This window comes from Berghia stephanieae, chromosome 1 (assembly GCF_034508935.2).
Source record: "Berghia stephanieae isolate SIO BIC M18660-M18661 chromosome 1, UCSD_Bste_1.3, whole genome shotgun sequence".
NCBI classification, from domain to species: Eukaryota; Metazoa; Mollusca; class Gastropoda; order Nudibranchia; family Aeolidiidae; genus Berghia; species Berghia stephanieae.
This window is the reverse complement of record NC_088360.1, coordinates 99,320,802-99,336,859: the sequence shown is the minus strand read 5'-3', so window position 1 is coordinate 99,336,859 and position 16,058 is coordinate 99,320,802. Positions and strand designations below refer to the sequence as shown.

The 16,058-nt window shown below is 34.9% G+C and overlaps 1 long non-coding RNA gene across 1 annotated transcript; it reads right to left on the bottom strand.

Moving 5' to 3' along the window:
* Positions 1 to 3,754: 3,754 nt before the first annotated feature.
* On the bottom strand, positions 3,755 to 11,306 carry LOC144962526 (uncharacterized). The gene is made up of 4 exons (XR_013643487.1): positions 11,148 to 11,306; positions 9,360 to 9,422; positions 7,267 to 7,313; positions 3,755 to 3,839 (listed from the first exon to the last, which is right to left on the bottom strand). It is a non-coding gene; the product is annotated as an uncharacterized LOC144962526 (long non-coding RNA).
* Positions 11,307 to 16,058: the final 4,752 nt, after the last annotated feature.

The window sequence follows — 16,058 nt, the reverse complement described above, 5'->3', positions numbered from 1 at the left end:
ATCATGTTGAACATTGAGAAGGAAATATTGACTCTGACAAAATAAAAATGTAAATAAGATGTTATGTGAATTCAAGAGGTCTATTTCCCTTTAGATTTATCTGTATTCCTCAGTCTCCATCATCTTTTGAGATAATTAATCTGTTAAATATTTTTCTCGCAATTTAAGTTATTCTTCTGCCGATGCCCACAATTGCGTGCTGATTTTGACTTCATGTTTACTGTGGATATTAATTTGTTAGGAAAAAGGGGTCCATATAATTGCCGTCCGGCGGCCTAGGGAAGCGTTCTGAGGTCGTCTAAAGCATTCTCAAGTCATCCGGAGGACCACAGAGCTGTACGCAGCTTTCCAAAAGTCGTCCGAAAGGCCTCCGAACGGCAATTAGTTGACTACTAATTACGGTCAGGAGCCGTCCGGAGCAGAACACGAGGAGCTTTCGGAAGGCCTTCCTTTCGGACGCCTTCTGAAAAGCTTCGTACAGCTCTGAGGGCCTCCAGATGGCTTGAGAATGCGTTAGATGACCTCAGGACGGCTCCGGACGGCAATTAGTAGGACCGCCAGTATACTTTAGATTTATCTGTATTCCTCAGTCCCATGATCCCCTGAGATAATTAACTTTTTAAATATGTTTCTCGCAGTTAGAGTTATTCTTCTGCCAATGCCCAAAATTGCGTTCTGATTTTGACTTCATGTATACTGTGTATATCGATTTGTAGGAGAAAAGATGTCTGAAAAAAATTTAACATCTTCGATGTTTATTGTCTGGTACTCATTGATATAAATAGTTTATGAAAGTTGTGGTATTGTATAGTATTACATGGTCTTTCTATGTGCCACTGAGATAAATATTTACAATGACACAAACTGAGGAAAAAAATGAAGCTTTTACACACGCAAAATCCACTAAACGTGCTCAAAGTCTTTACAAAGAATCAATGGACAACAGCAACACTGAACATCTAGGACGTAACATGTTGCCTTTTAGGCAACATTATAATTTTTTCGTAAAGACACAACGCTGTTTACGACCAAATACTCATTTTACACCTGAGCACGGTAGGAAAATTGCCGAAAATGCTTTTTCCACGGACTCAACTATGCCCCTAGCGAGGCTCCAACCAGGACATTCAGATCCGAAAGAGAGAGTCATACTACAGGACTACATAGTCGCAACTTATTCGGCCTGTTCGGCAGCGATTAGGCTCGATTTTAGATTTGTGAACATTCATCACACTGGACGAGGCAAACCGACTGTTAGTCACACTAGACGAGGCATACCAACTGTTAGTCACACTAGACGAGGCATACCGACTGTTAGTCACACTAGACCAGGCATACCGACTGTTAGTCACACTAGACGAGCATACACATTCACATAGACGAGGCAAACCGACTGTTAGTCACACTGGACGAGTCATACCGACTGTTAGTTACACTAGACGAGGCATACCGACTTTTAGTCACACTAGACGAGATACCGACTGTTAGTCACACTAGATGCGGTATAGCGACTGTTAGTTACAGTAGACGGGCATACCCACTGTTAGTCACACTAGACGAGGCATACCGACTGTTAGTTACACTAGACGAGGCATACCGACTTTTAGTCACACAGACGAGGCATACCGACTGTTAGTACACTAGACGATCATACCGACTGTTAGTCACACTAGATGCGGTATAGCGACGTTAGTCACATAGACGGCATAGACTGTTGTCACATAGACGAGCATACTGACGTTAGTCACACTAGACGAGGCATACGACTTTTAGTCACACAGACGAGGCATACCGACTGTTAGTCACAGTAGACGAAGCATACCGACTGTTAGTCACACTAGACGGCGCATACCGACTGTTAGTCACACTAGACGAGGCATACCGACTGTTAGTCACACTGGACGAGGCATACAGACTGTTAGTCACACTAGAAAAGGCATACCGACTGATAGTCACACTAGACGGCGCATACCGACTGTTAGTCACACTGACGAGGCATTTCGACTGTAGTCACACTGACGAGGCATAGCGACTGTTAGTCACACTAGACGAGGCATACCGACTGTTAGTCACACTAGACGAGGCATACCAACTGTTAGTCACACTAGACGGTGCATACGACTGTTAGTCGCCGATCTAACGAATCAATTTTATTCCTGGTGCGTTTACCTCGTGACCAGGTTTCTGCATTGTGGTTGCAGTACGGATGTATGGTCAACTGGTATGACACTCGCCTTCGGAACGGAAGGTCAGTGATCCCGTCCCGAGCAGCATATATTTGAGTCCTTGGAAAAGCTCTTTACTCACATTCTCTCACTATAGTCAGGTGTAAAATAAGTACCTGACTCTTAACAGCGTTGTTTCCATCAAGGAATAAATGTAATATCGCCATTACGGGCGTCATGCCTCATGAATCATGAGATTCTATTCCATGAATAAGACTTTTATCTGCTTTGATACGTGTGATGTTACTGGTCTGACATATAGCTTTTGCCCCGCCAGAATGATTCAGTTCTGCCCGATCTAACTGAAATTGTTAAGCCAAAAATATGTAATCAAATTGGTGTTCACAGGCATTGGCAGACCTCTGGTGCTATAATATGATCATCTTTATGAGGTGACGCTTTTATACATTTCTTTGTCATACTAAATCTGATTAACCCTCTAAAATAGGTATGATGTCACAGTGATTTCCGTGCTAAAAATATAAACTATTGTCTAAAATATTATAAACATTGGATTAGGTGATATGTTTTATTGAGTAGGATAAATATAGTTTCATAAACTGATTTACCCTAAAATATAAACATATTTATATATATATATATATATATATATATATATATATATTTATATATATATATATATATATATATTATATATAATATTATATATATAATAATTTATACTTTTTATTTTTTTCTATTATTTATAATATTAATACAGTGGATTAAAGTTGTAAGTTCGAGTAGAAACATATTAACATTATACTTTCGTACCTACAAGTTTCATATATATATTATATATAATATATTTACTATATATATATATATTTTATTATTAATATATATATATAATAAATATATATTGTATTGATAGAATAACATATAGTTTTATTTACATCCTAATATATAAACAGGGATAAGTTTAAGTGAGTAGAAAATTAAATATAGTTTTGTAAACTGATTTACCTAAAAGTAAATATTGGAATGAGGTATGTGTTTATTGAGTAGGAAAATTGCAATTCAAGATTTACCTAAAATATAATTATTGAGATAAGTTCATATGTTTTATTTAGTAGACGAAAATATAGCTTTATTAACTGATTTACCCTAAAATATAAATATGGGGATCAGTTTATATGTTTTATTGAATAGTGTAAAAATACTTTTAAAAACTGATTTACCCTAAAATATAAACATTGGGTTACGTTTATGTGTTTTATGAAGTAAAATAAATTTAATTTTATAAACTGATTTACCGAAAAATTTATGATCAATAAAAATGTTTTTATACGTGTTTATGCCAGATAATACCAATTTGACTAGATGTGCCACAAATACCATCGTCATCCACGACGCGTCGTATTTACACTAAAATTTACGTCTTTATATCCAATTAGTAGTTAGTATTAATGTCTGCCAGGTTAAACAGAAAAGAGAAATATGATCAAATATTCTCTATTATCATTCATTTTAACAGAAAACATTATTAAAAACGTTAATCAATCTATACAAAGAAGACGAATACACGATTAATGGTTTCATTTTATTGTGATCACATAATAGACGACAGTCCACAAATTAGTTGGTGTTCACTTTTCATTCCTGAATTGTTCACTGTAGGAAAAAAAATGAGAAAGTATTAAAAAACCTCCATTACAATTTATATGTAGCTATATATATATATAATATATATAATATATATATATATAATATATATATATATATATATATATATGTGTGTGTGTGTATAAAGTATACTTATGATCAACTTCTACAATATTGTTTCGAGAAATTGCTCTCATGCATGTGGAAGTAGATTGTTGTTTTCATGCGAGCTCGTCGGACTATCCTTTCTGTCCCAACTACAACAACTTGATATAAATTATAAACATTAAACTTAACAGATACGACGGGCTCGCACTGTTCAAGAAAAGACCAGGAGAGACTGAAATTATAAAGAAAAAATATATGTTACAGCGTCCAGGACAACCACCTTAAAATTACCATTGGAGCCAACAAAAAGACATTCGATTTCCATAACCATCAACCTGTGCACCTACCAACCATTTTCAAATCCTAACAACTTCCCAATTTACGCCAATAAACATAGCAACCACTCGCCATCTATAATAAAAAAACATCCCAGACAGCATCTCCAAACAACTATCTAACAACTCGACAAACAGCCACATAATATTTAACTAAGCAATCCCACCATACACAGACGCACTACAAAAAAGTGGCGATGACTATAAACTAAACTATGGAGAAGAAACCATAACCACCCAACGAAAAATCGGCTGATCTAACCTCAAAAGTAACGTTTTAGCCAATCCGATGATCAAACCTCTGATGTGTACGACATCAGGGCTTGGCGCATCAAGTTTTCACGACGATCAGTACTCTTATGTAACCTCAGAGGATTGCTCAACGGAATTCGAATAGAAAAAAGGGCGGCCATTTAGTCGTATTCCTCTGATCTAAACGATTTACCTTATGTTTTTTAAAATATACTAGTAAAAAGCCCGCAATTTCGCGGGGAAAGAACTATTTTCATTCGATATTGTATCCACCATCATTTAATGAGGGCAGATTGGTAACAAACGTTGTCTGTGTAACTTGGTACATGCTCTGTTGATTTTTCTGTGTGGCCTCAACATTAAGTGTAAGCTACTATAGCCTCTGACCCGTGACACAGCAACATACAGTTGTCCGTGTGTGAAAACAGGTTGTGGTAAGAAAATCATCAGCTAAAATAAATCTGAAGTAGCAGACGTGAGCAGAGTTGAAAGACGAACCTGGGATCGAGAACTTACCTTACATTACAGTACTCTGGTGATTACGTTTGGTGGCGTTTTTATGCACCTCCGTTGGAGGTGTACAGAAGCACACCGTTTTTATGCACCTCCACTAGCGGTGTACAAAAAAGCACCGTTTTTATGCACCTCCGTTGGCGGTGCTTGTTGATTAATGAAAATGTTTCTGCTTGAAGCTCGAAGGAAAAAATAACTATAAGTGTTGAATTGTAAGCCTCAATTTAATAGACGAAGACATACTGTTGGCGTTTCTGATTTCCCCTTTATCAACAAAACACGACGAATATGACACTAAGGACGAATGAGAGATGTGTAGTGTGAATGGCGTAGATAAGGTAAATAGACATAAACAATGATGGGACAGGAAGTTTTTGAAAAACAACAACAAAAACAACAACAACAACAAAAGAAGAAGAAAAATAAAACCCAATAAAATTATAAAGACGCGGTAAAAGAATAAACTGATGATAATAATAAAATATTATAAAATGATAATAATCGACGTTTACATATAAATGCACGACGATAACACATTGAATGGTACCGATGCTGTTTTTTAAAAATATAATAATAATAATAATAATAATAATAATAATAATAATAATAATAATAATAATAATAATAATAATAATAATAATATAATAATAATAATAATAATAATATAATAATAATAACAATAATAATAATAATAATGATAATAATGATAATAATGATAATGATAATAATAATAATAATAATAATAATAATAATAATAATAATAATAATAATAATAATAATAATAATAATAATAATAAATAATAATATAATGATAATAATGATGATAATAATAATAACAACAACAACAACAACAACAACAACAACAACAACAACAACAACAACAACAACAACAACAAACATAATATAATAATAATAATATATAATAATGATAATAATAATAGTAAATATAATAATAAATAATAATAATAATAATAATAATAATAATAATAATATAATAATAATAATAATAATAATAATAATAATATAATAAATAATAATAATAATAATAATAATAATAATAATAATAATAATATTCTTCTTTTATTATTATTATATTATTATTATTATTATTATTATTATTATTATTATTATTATTATTATTATTATTATTTTTATTTTTTTATTATTATCATTATTATTTTTAATAGGTCCCCTATCTCAGTAATACAATTTTATTGTTTGTATACGCTATAAACGTAATTCCAGATTTAGCCTCCATTTCTTCAATACTAAATTCCTGTGAATTAAGTGATTGAAGCACCAGGCTCTTCATTTATTCTCCAACCAAAACGCCAATTACAATACGAATAGCTTACAACCTCTTTTAGAATCTATTTTACCCCCTGTTGACTCCAATGAATAATTATACTATTTACTAGGGCATATAGATGGTATGCGCTTGGCTAAGAAGCTCACAACATTGCCATCTGAAAGTATAACGGACCAACACGAAAACTGTGTGTAACCTTGGACGTTTATAGTCTGGTGAATACAGCTTAGTGAGAATTACTCATAAACGCGGATGGCAACAAATAACCAGGACCTTAGTGATGTCAACTTCATACTATCTATTGATGGGCCATTTGATGGTGGGAATCATTATCTGGCCGATGGGCCATTTGATGTTGGCAATCGCTATCTGGCCGATGGACAATTTGATGTTGGGAATCGCTATCTGGCCGATGGGCCATTTGATGTTGGGAATCGCTATCTGGCCGATGGGCCATTTGATGTTGGGGTTTGGCTATCTGGCCGATGGGTCATTTGATGTTTGGAATCGCTAGCTGGCCGATCGGCCATTTGATGCTGGCAATCGCTATTTGGCCGTCTTGTTGTCAGATTCATTTATGGGAAGCTAGAGACTTTACTATCGGACCGATGATGATCGTTGAAGCCTCAAAAGATTTGTCTTGATCTGTGTTGCTTTCTACAATGCAGTAGTAAAATTCTAAGCGGTTTGCATGTTCATAGTAGCTTATATTTCCCCGCTGATTATTCACTGATCATCAATGGTCTGCCGAAAGAAAATTTTGACAAGCGTTAGTCAATTTCAATGCTCGATTTCTTTTATTCTTGTAAAACTGATAGATCTACAAACAAAAGTAGCATCGGATGGGTTTTCTTCTCTTTTAAATCATCTGTTAAGGTAAGAGCAAATATAAACTCATGGATTAGTATAGAGTACTCACCAGTAACCAGTATAGTCAGTGCAAAACATCGGGACTTCTTCGCATTTCTGGAAAAGGAACATATGCATTCATTTATTCATTTTTTATATGCTAAATGTTTGATAGACGTCTACAATGTTTGTACATTGATGACAGTTACGCTGTATATTTTCTTCCACAAAGAACTAAATTGCATAAGGATGACAGTGAATAGACGTTCACTGTTGTTTTATTTGAATATGGCTCAAATGTTTAAAATTTGCATATATATATATTTATATATAATATATATATATATATATATATATATATATATATATATATATATATATGCACGTATGTGTGTGTGTCTGTGTGTGACTATGCAATACAATGACACGTCTAATAATATAAACAAAGCCACTATACTGTCATCAGCTAGCAATGTAAATATGTGTGACTCTGCCACACAAACCTCCTTTGTAGCGGGGATTTATATTTGAAGGTGAGTAAAACATTTCCAACAGGATATTTTTGCTATACATCAACCTGCTTGCTTAAAATGTGGAAATTATTTTAAAATGTAGGTTGGTGGCATTAATGCCTTAAAGTTAATTTATCATATTGTGGGGTAATCCGAGTTTCAATCAAAATTGTCAGATCAGGCGTTTTGTCTAAAGGCAGGTCGTAAATACTATCTATTTTGTTCTATTTGGTCTGAAATATAAAATAATTTATTAATGCCCTGATTTCAATGTATGATCTTTAATCATTTTAAAGTCATAATTTGTATATCATGTTGTGTTTCCTTGAAACCAAAGAAACGTTTACCATAAATTAATAACAGTCACATGACGTTGTTTTTTCTCCTGCTGCAACGACAGTCATGTCTTGGTCTATTATTTTCTTGAAAAGAGTTAAAGCTCTTGTAGAGGATATTGGTATATGTGAATGCTCAAGTTTTTATATATTTATATTCTTTTTGGTCATAGTGAGTAGATGTCGAAGTAAAAATAAATATTTAAAAAGTCTGGAACTTAAGGTACGTACGTGATATGAACGGTGAAGTGACTGCCCTGGAAACATTCCACCATAGCTAAAAACTACCTACCTCCCCATGACAAGGCAGCTGCCCTTGAGGGGTATAATTTGGCTAATTTATCTAGACATTTTGCTGCACAGCCAATACAATATAGAGATTTAAAATATACCAGTGTATTGATAGCAAAATAACATTTATAATTTTGGAAGTACAAAATATAGAAACATTATTTCATTCACGAGGTTGCATTTTTTTTCTTGTCGTTTAATATAGTATTCCTTGATGTGTTTGAATTTATTAAATAAGTTATACTTAGCCGGACACTTTGTTTTTTGTTTTTAAGGGTTTTACGGCGCTTGCAACACATTAAGGTCATATCAGCGCCAGTAAAAAGGAAGAGAATAGGATAGTAAAAAGTTCTAGAATTACAATTAAAGCACAAAAAGAAAAGGTAAGACAAAGGGGAACGGGTTCAAATAGGGAACAGATGTAGATTCCAAGAGTACACCGCTAAAGTACTTAGTTTGAGATCACCTAAAAGTCTCATCCAGACACAAGCACAGGTCCCAACTAAGAGGAATACACTCAAATGTTTACCAATCATATAATATAATATGTAAACTTAACATAATACAATGCATAACAGAGAGATGATTTACAAGGAAAAAAATATCATCTCCCAAAACTATAACTATACATTCGACTGTTTCCCTCCCAGTCAAGAAACTCCGGCAAGGATCAGGACAAAACTAAGTAATCTCATTCCAAGACAATGACAGGAAACAATTGGAAAACAGGTATGGGGGGATAGAAGACACAGCATGTACCTCCCTGCCCACTATGGGAGGTCAGGATCCCCACCCAGTAGCCGGACACTTGATACTACGATCTTGTAAGTGTTTGGTAAATGCACGGTAAAAAAAATAGTCAATTTAATAAACCCATAGTCATGAAGAATACTTTAATAAGTTCTAAAAGGTGTTAAAGCTACATTAAAATTTTTGTTATCAGATTCATGAATGGAGCAACGGAAGCTTTACAACGAGTATTATAACGATCATAGTACGAGCATGAATTAACAGAATGTCCTTACCGCTTGTGAACCGCACTGACTTTTATCAAATATCCAGATCTCTGCCATGGCCGTGGCTAAAATCTTTTGTTGTATTTATTACATGGAAGAAAAGAAAAGAGTATAAAATATTTTTAAAATACTTTATTATAATATAATTAAAATAAAAGTAATGGATACAGTTCTCTTCATTGTCTGTTTGTCTTTCTGTTTGATACCTCAATACATATACATATACGTACTACGAATATTGAGTGTGAACTTATTTATGCATTACGTATTAAATACAGAGAGATTGAGGGGTGAGAGACTGACAAGATTAGATGACAACTTGCTGTTATACATTTATTTTAGTATTTGGGGTTTAAATGGCAATCGCACGCCTACGATGATAATAATGTTGATGATGACGATAATGATGATAACGATGGTGATTATCATGATGATAATCATTATTATAATTATGATGATGTTGATGATGATGATGATGATGATGATGATGATGATGATGATGATGATGGTTATGATGATGGTTATGATGATCATAGTAATAATAATAATAATAATAATAATAATAATAATAATAATAATAATAATAATAATAATAATAATAATAATAATAATAATAACAATAATAATAATAAAATAATAATAATAATAATAATAATAATAATAATAATAATAATAATAATAGTCATTCTACTGAAGAAGAAAGAAGAAAGAAGAAAAGAAGAAAAAGAAGAAGAAAAGAAAAGAAGAAGAAAGAAGAAGAAGAGAAGAAGAAGAAAGAAGAAGAAGGGAAGAAGAGAGAGGAGAAGGAGGGGGGAGAGAAGGAAGAAGAAGAGAAGGAAGAGGAGGAGAAGAGGAGGAGGAGGAGGAGGAGGAGGAGAGGGGAGGAGGAGAGGAGGAGGAGAGAGGAGGAGAAGAGAGGAGAAGAAGGAGAGAAGAAGAGAAGAGAAGAAGAAGAGAAGAAGAAGAAGAAGAAGAAAAGAAGAAGAAGAAGAGAAGAAGAAGAAGAAGAAGAAGAAGAAGAAGAAGAGAAGAAGAAGAAAGAAGAAGAAGAAGAAGAAGAAGAAGAAGAAGAAGAAGAAGAAGAAGAAGAAGAAGAGAAGAAGAAGAAGAAAGAAGAAGAAGAAGAAGAAGAAGAAGAAGAAGAAGAAGAAGAAGAAGAAGAAGAAGAAGAGAAGAAGAAGAAGGAAGAAGAAGAAGAAGAAGAAGAAGAGAAGAAGAAGAAGAAGAGAGAGAGAGAAAGGAAGAGAGAAGGAAAAGAAGAAGAAGAAGAAAGAAGAAGAAGAAGAAGAAGAAGAAGAAGAAGAAGAAGAAAAGAAAAGAAGAAGAAAGAAGAAAGAAGAAGAAGAAGAAGAAGAAGAAGAGAAGAAGAAGAGAAGAGAAGAGAAGGAAGAGAGGAAAGGAGGAGGAGGAGGAAGAAGAGAGAGGAAGAAAGGAGAAGAAGAGAAGAGAAGAAAGAAGAAGAAGAAGAAGAAGAAGAAAGAAGAAAGAAGAAGAAAGAAGAAGAAGAAAGAAGAAGAAAGAAGAAGAAGAAGAAGAAGAAGAAGAAGAAGAAAAAGAAGAAGAAGAAGAAGAAGAAGAAGAAGAAGAAGAAGAAGAAGAAGAAGAAGAAGAAGAAGAAGAAGACCATTACCATCATCGTCATGTTTAAAATATTTAGAAGTCCATATGTTTCAACAGACTGGGTGTTAATCTTTCCAAATATTATTCTACGTTTTTCAAAATATGGAAATGTTGGTGCTATAATTTACATATATCTAGATATACACGATTACAAATTGAATTATATTTTCAACTCACCAAAAGAGCAAATATTATCTTGAACATTGTTGTAAACATTTTTGAATCAATTCCACACTTGAAATAATGGACACTGGACGAAAATTCACTCTTATTAAAGTGTGGTAGTTCAAATGAACGAGCTTAAATGAACTGTTCAGACCAATGAATGATGATTATTGTCAATGACGTGTTACCCTGTCTAAATGAAAGTGAGGGTTTTGTTACGTGGCGTGGGAAAGAACCAGACATAATTTGATAATTTCGACTTGACTTGACTAATTGGATTCAATAGTCTGATGTCACGTGCGCCCAGCAGCTAACAGCTTGGTTCTTAACAAAGAAAAAGTAAGTATATACACAGAGTGGGCACAATAAATACACAGTCTACATTAACACTATACTAACACAAGGGCTAATACTAAGGGTAATACACAAGAGAAAAAATTATACTACACTATACTTCCCATACTTCATTGTCAGTGACGTGATAGACTGGGAGGAGCTATACTCGCACAGGATTGTCACCCACACACGAGAGGTATTACACACCGACCGCCACCGGTCCAATTTACTGCCTCTCTATTCTTATTTTCGTCTTGCTCACTAAACTATCTGTAGATAGTTCGAAGATGACGTGTATTAACCTGACTATAAACGTTCATGGGTACACACAGTTTTGTGTGTTGGTCCGTTATACTTCCGGATGGCAATGTTGTGAACTCCTTGGTCAAGCGCATTCTATCTATAGTCTAGTTAATACAGTTTAGTGACAATTACTCATAAACGCGGATGGCAAAGAAAACAATAACAAAGACCAGAGTAACGTGATCTTCGATCTATCTATATCAATCAGGCAATGGAAGGAACGAAATTGACGCCACTCCATTGTTTGTTATTGTTTTAAGACAGCCATTTTGGTAATTAGTTCTCACCGAATTATATAAATCCGACTATAGATGCTGTGCTAAAAAACTCTCAACATTACCATCCGGAAATAAAACGGACCAACACTCAAAAGTATGTGTGAACTTGAACGTTTATAGTCTGGTTAATTCATAAACATGGATAACAAAAAAACAATAACAAAGTCCTGAGTGACGTCAACTTCATTCTATCTATAAACGTTCAACGTGACTATCAGTTTTGTGTGTTGGTACGTTATTCCGGCTGGCGGATGTTGTGAGTATTTTACTTAAACTCATTGCTTCAATAACCGTTCAAGGTTATCGCATCAATATAATAGCCATAATAATGTAACTTGGTCGAAGAGAGAGAGAGAGAGAGAGAGAGAGAGAGAGAGAGAGAAGAGAGAAGAGAGGAGAGAGAGAGAGAGAGAGAGAGCAACACATAATTTAGGACGAGACATCACGCCTGTTTGAAGATGTTACAATTGTTTCCGACAGAGACGACGCTGCTTTTTTAATTTTAAATGCAATACAAACCACGGAAATTTTTCATTTTTTTGTGGGTTCTACAAAACATGATCAGATTTAATGTTTTTTTTCTCCTCTGGATCCGCTTTTATGCTCGTCGGAGAAATATTTCACAAGGACGTCCGCCATTGTTCCGATAGTTTAGGGCCAGTTACTAAGTTACCATCTGTCATAACGAGGGAAGTGACGTTACGACCGTTGAAGAGTATTGCCGTCCGGAGCCGTCCGGCGGCCCAGTGAAGCCGTCCGGAGGCCATCTAAAGCATTCTCAAGCCATCCGGAGGCCTCAGACCTGTACGAACCTTTCCAGAAGTCGTCCGCCTTCTGTCCGGCGCAGAACGAGGACTTTCGAAGCGGTAGCTTCTGGAAGTTCGTAAGGTCTGAGCCTCCTATGCTTGAATGCTTTAGATGACTTCGACGCTTTCCTGGCCGCGACGCATACTCTTCACAATCACTTCCCTCGTAATGCGCATGTACTTGTACTGCTCTAACTATCGAGCAATACCCACCAAGACTCTGCTCATGTTGCATCGCGTAAAACCCTCAACAAACTTAGCTCAACTCTCTCTCTCTCTCTCTCTCTCTCTCTCTCTCTCTTCTCTCTCTCTCTCTCTCTCTCTCTCAAAACACACACACACATACACACACACACACACCACACACTACAACCACCACAAACCACATTTTCATCACGACCACTTCTACACAACGACCACCACCACCACATCTTCACTACCACTACGACTACAACCACCACCACCACCACATTACACTACCACTACTACTGAACCACCACTACCACATCATATAACCACTACTACTACAATCACCACCACCACATCATCATCACTACCACTACTACTAAACCAACCACCACCACCATATCATCATACTACTACAACTAACTGCACTACTACTACAACTAAACCACTACCACACCACCACCACATCATCATACACTACCTACTACTTACTACTACTACTACTACTACTACTACTAACTACTACTACTACTACTACTACTACTACTACTACTACTACTACTACTAACTACTACTACTACTATACAAACCACCAACACCACATCATCCTCACTACCACTATTACTACAATCACTACCATTAGGTTTTGGAGCTTTACTTCATTGGAAATAAGGAAACTTTGGGGTTGTATTCAGCAATATGTTTATAATATCATAATATAGTTCTAATCAGTTATCTATACAATATTTAAAACAATACAAAATACCATCCCAACTACCTTTTTTGTGCGGAAATTCCTCTTTCGGCATTGAAATCCCCAGTGGTGTCTGAAGTACCTGTGAGTCAAATTGAAAAATGGCGTCTCTGCAAATTTTACTATATCTCGTCAAGTTCAATGCCGTATCTAAGGAGTTATCTTTGCCTATTGATTTGACTGTACATGAAAACGGTGCCTCACTTCAAAGTCGATTTTCTCAGAACTTGGTTTTTACACATTCCCTACTTGAAACGATCATATCTCGGCAATGAATAATCCGAATTTTATCAATTTGATATCAAATTATAAAGCATAAAATAAGCAATGATTGGGTACCAAAAACCCAAAATTGAAGAATCCGACTTAATACCGTTTCGAGGCGGGGGGTCACATTTGATCTAACACAAGCCATAAAACCCATACCCATCATCATGTAGTCAGAGCTGGTTCTCTGACGTAGCCAAGCCTTTGGCATCTGTCACATGTCATGTGCCAAGCCAACAGATTTATATTTGATGATGACATTTTTGATGACACTCCCATTTATATAGACAAACAAAGCCAATGCAGTTGTTCTTGGATGAACAGATGTTGGGTAGGGATTGGGAAAAAAACAAAATAGAAAATCAATTCATAACTCTCTCTCTCTCTCTCTCTCTCTCTCTCTCTCTCTCTCTCTCTCTCTCTCTCTCTCTCTCTCTCTCTCTCTCTCTATCTATCATCTATATACTCTCTCTCTCTCCATCTCTCTCTCTCTCTCTCTCTCTCTCTCTCTCTCTCTCTCTCTCTCTCTCTCTCTCTCTCTCTCTCTCTCTCTATCCAAGGACTCAACTATGCGGTCGAGCGAGGCTCGAACCCAGGACCTTCCGATCCGAAAGCGAGTGCCATACCACACGACCAATAGTAAACTTCAGGTTGCTCAAAATAACGAAGCCAGACTCATTGGATGCAATAACCAAAAATACCCGTCAGCAACTCTCCTTCTTCGTGAGTTACATTGGTTCCTGTGAAAAAAAGAGTTGCCTATAAGATTTATGTCTACAAATCCTTGAGCCTCACAGTACCTCCTTATTAATATATAATTAGTCCCAATAGAAAATTGAGGTAAAGCAATGACCATCAATCCTTATCAACTAAGACCTTGCGTAAAATAGTGAAAATATTATTCCCCAATCTTTCAGCCCATGCCCCCCCCCCCTTTCACCCCCCCCCCCCATTTTTGGAACTCTCTCCCATCACATCGTGAGATTTTTGGAACTCTCTCCCATCACATCGTGAGATGCTCGGATTCGTTGACAACGTTCAAATCTCGCTTAAAGTTAAAGTTTTACCTTTTCACGTCATGTTGCAATACTATTATTATTATTATCATATTTTGTTGTTGTTAAATTGAATTCTTTTCCATTAACTCGTGTCTTACCGTACTATGTTTGGTTTTATATCACTGTAAAGTGCTTAGAGTTGGAGCCTTTGACAGCGGGGTAAAGCGTTATATAAATACCATTTATAATTATATGTATATATACCACTGTTTTGTTTATCATTATTTTCTAAAGCCCAATATGCGGGTTTCATTAATGTACTTTAACTAATGTCTTCTTTATTAAGCTGAAGTTTTATACTTATCCATAAGATAATTTTTGACTTACGGCGCAAATTCATCGATATTTTAACAAGTGAAAAGAGGGATTCGAGAACTTTGACAAGCATTTTCTCAATTCAGTGAAGTGCTATTGTCATTCCATATAATATAAGTTCAATACTAAAAGACGCTATTAAATCTTTTTAATGATTTAATGTTAAGATATTTTATTTTTTTGGAAACGTAAGGATTTCAGGGGCATTATACCAAAAGTTTACTAAAGTCGAACAGTATTATCATCTGTTTTTTTTATGGCAAAAGGTCAAATATGCAAATTGTGTCAAAATACTTTCAAATCCATTTATTTTACTTGTATGAACTTTTCTTTGTTGTAATAAAAATTCAAGTAAGAGCATATGATAATATTTAAGTTATGGAACCTTTTAAACAATATTTTAACAAATGTAAAGAAAGATTTTTTAGATCTTTGACAAGCAATTAATTCCATTATAATTCTACACTAATGGACAATATAATAAATTATTAATATGTTTTAATGATTTTTTTTTTTTTTGGTAAAAGTAATGGTTTTAGGAACATTACATCAAAAGTTTACCCAAATTGATTATTATCAATTTTTTAAGGTCAAAATGTCAAATATGGAAATCCTACATC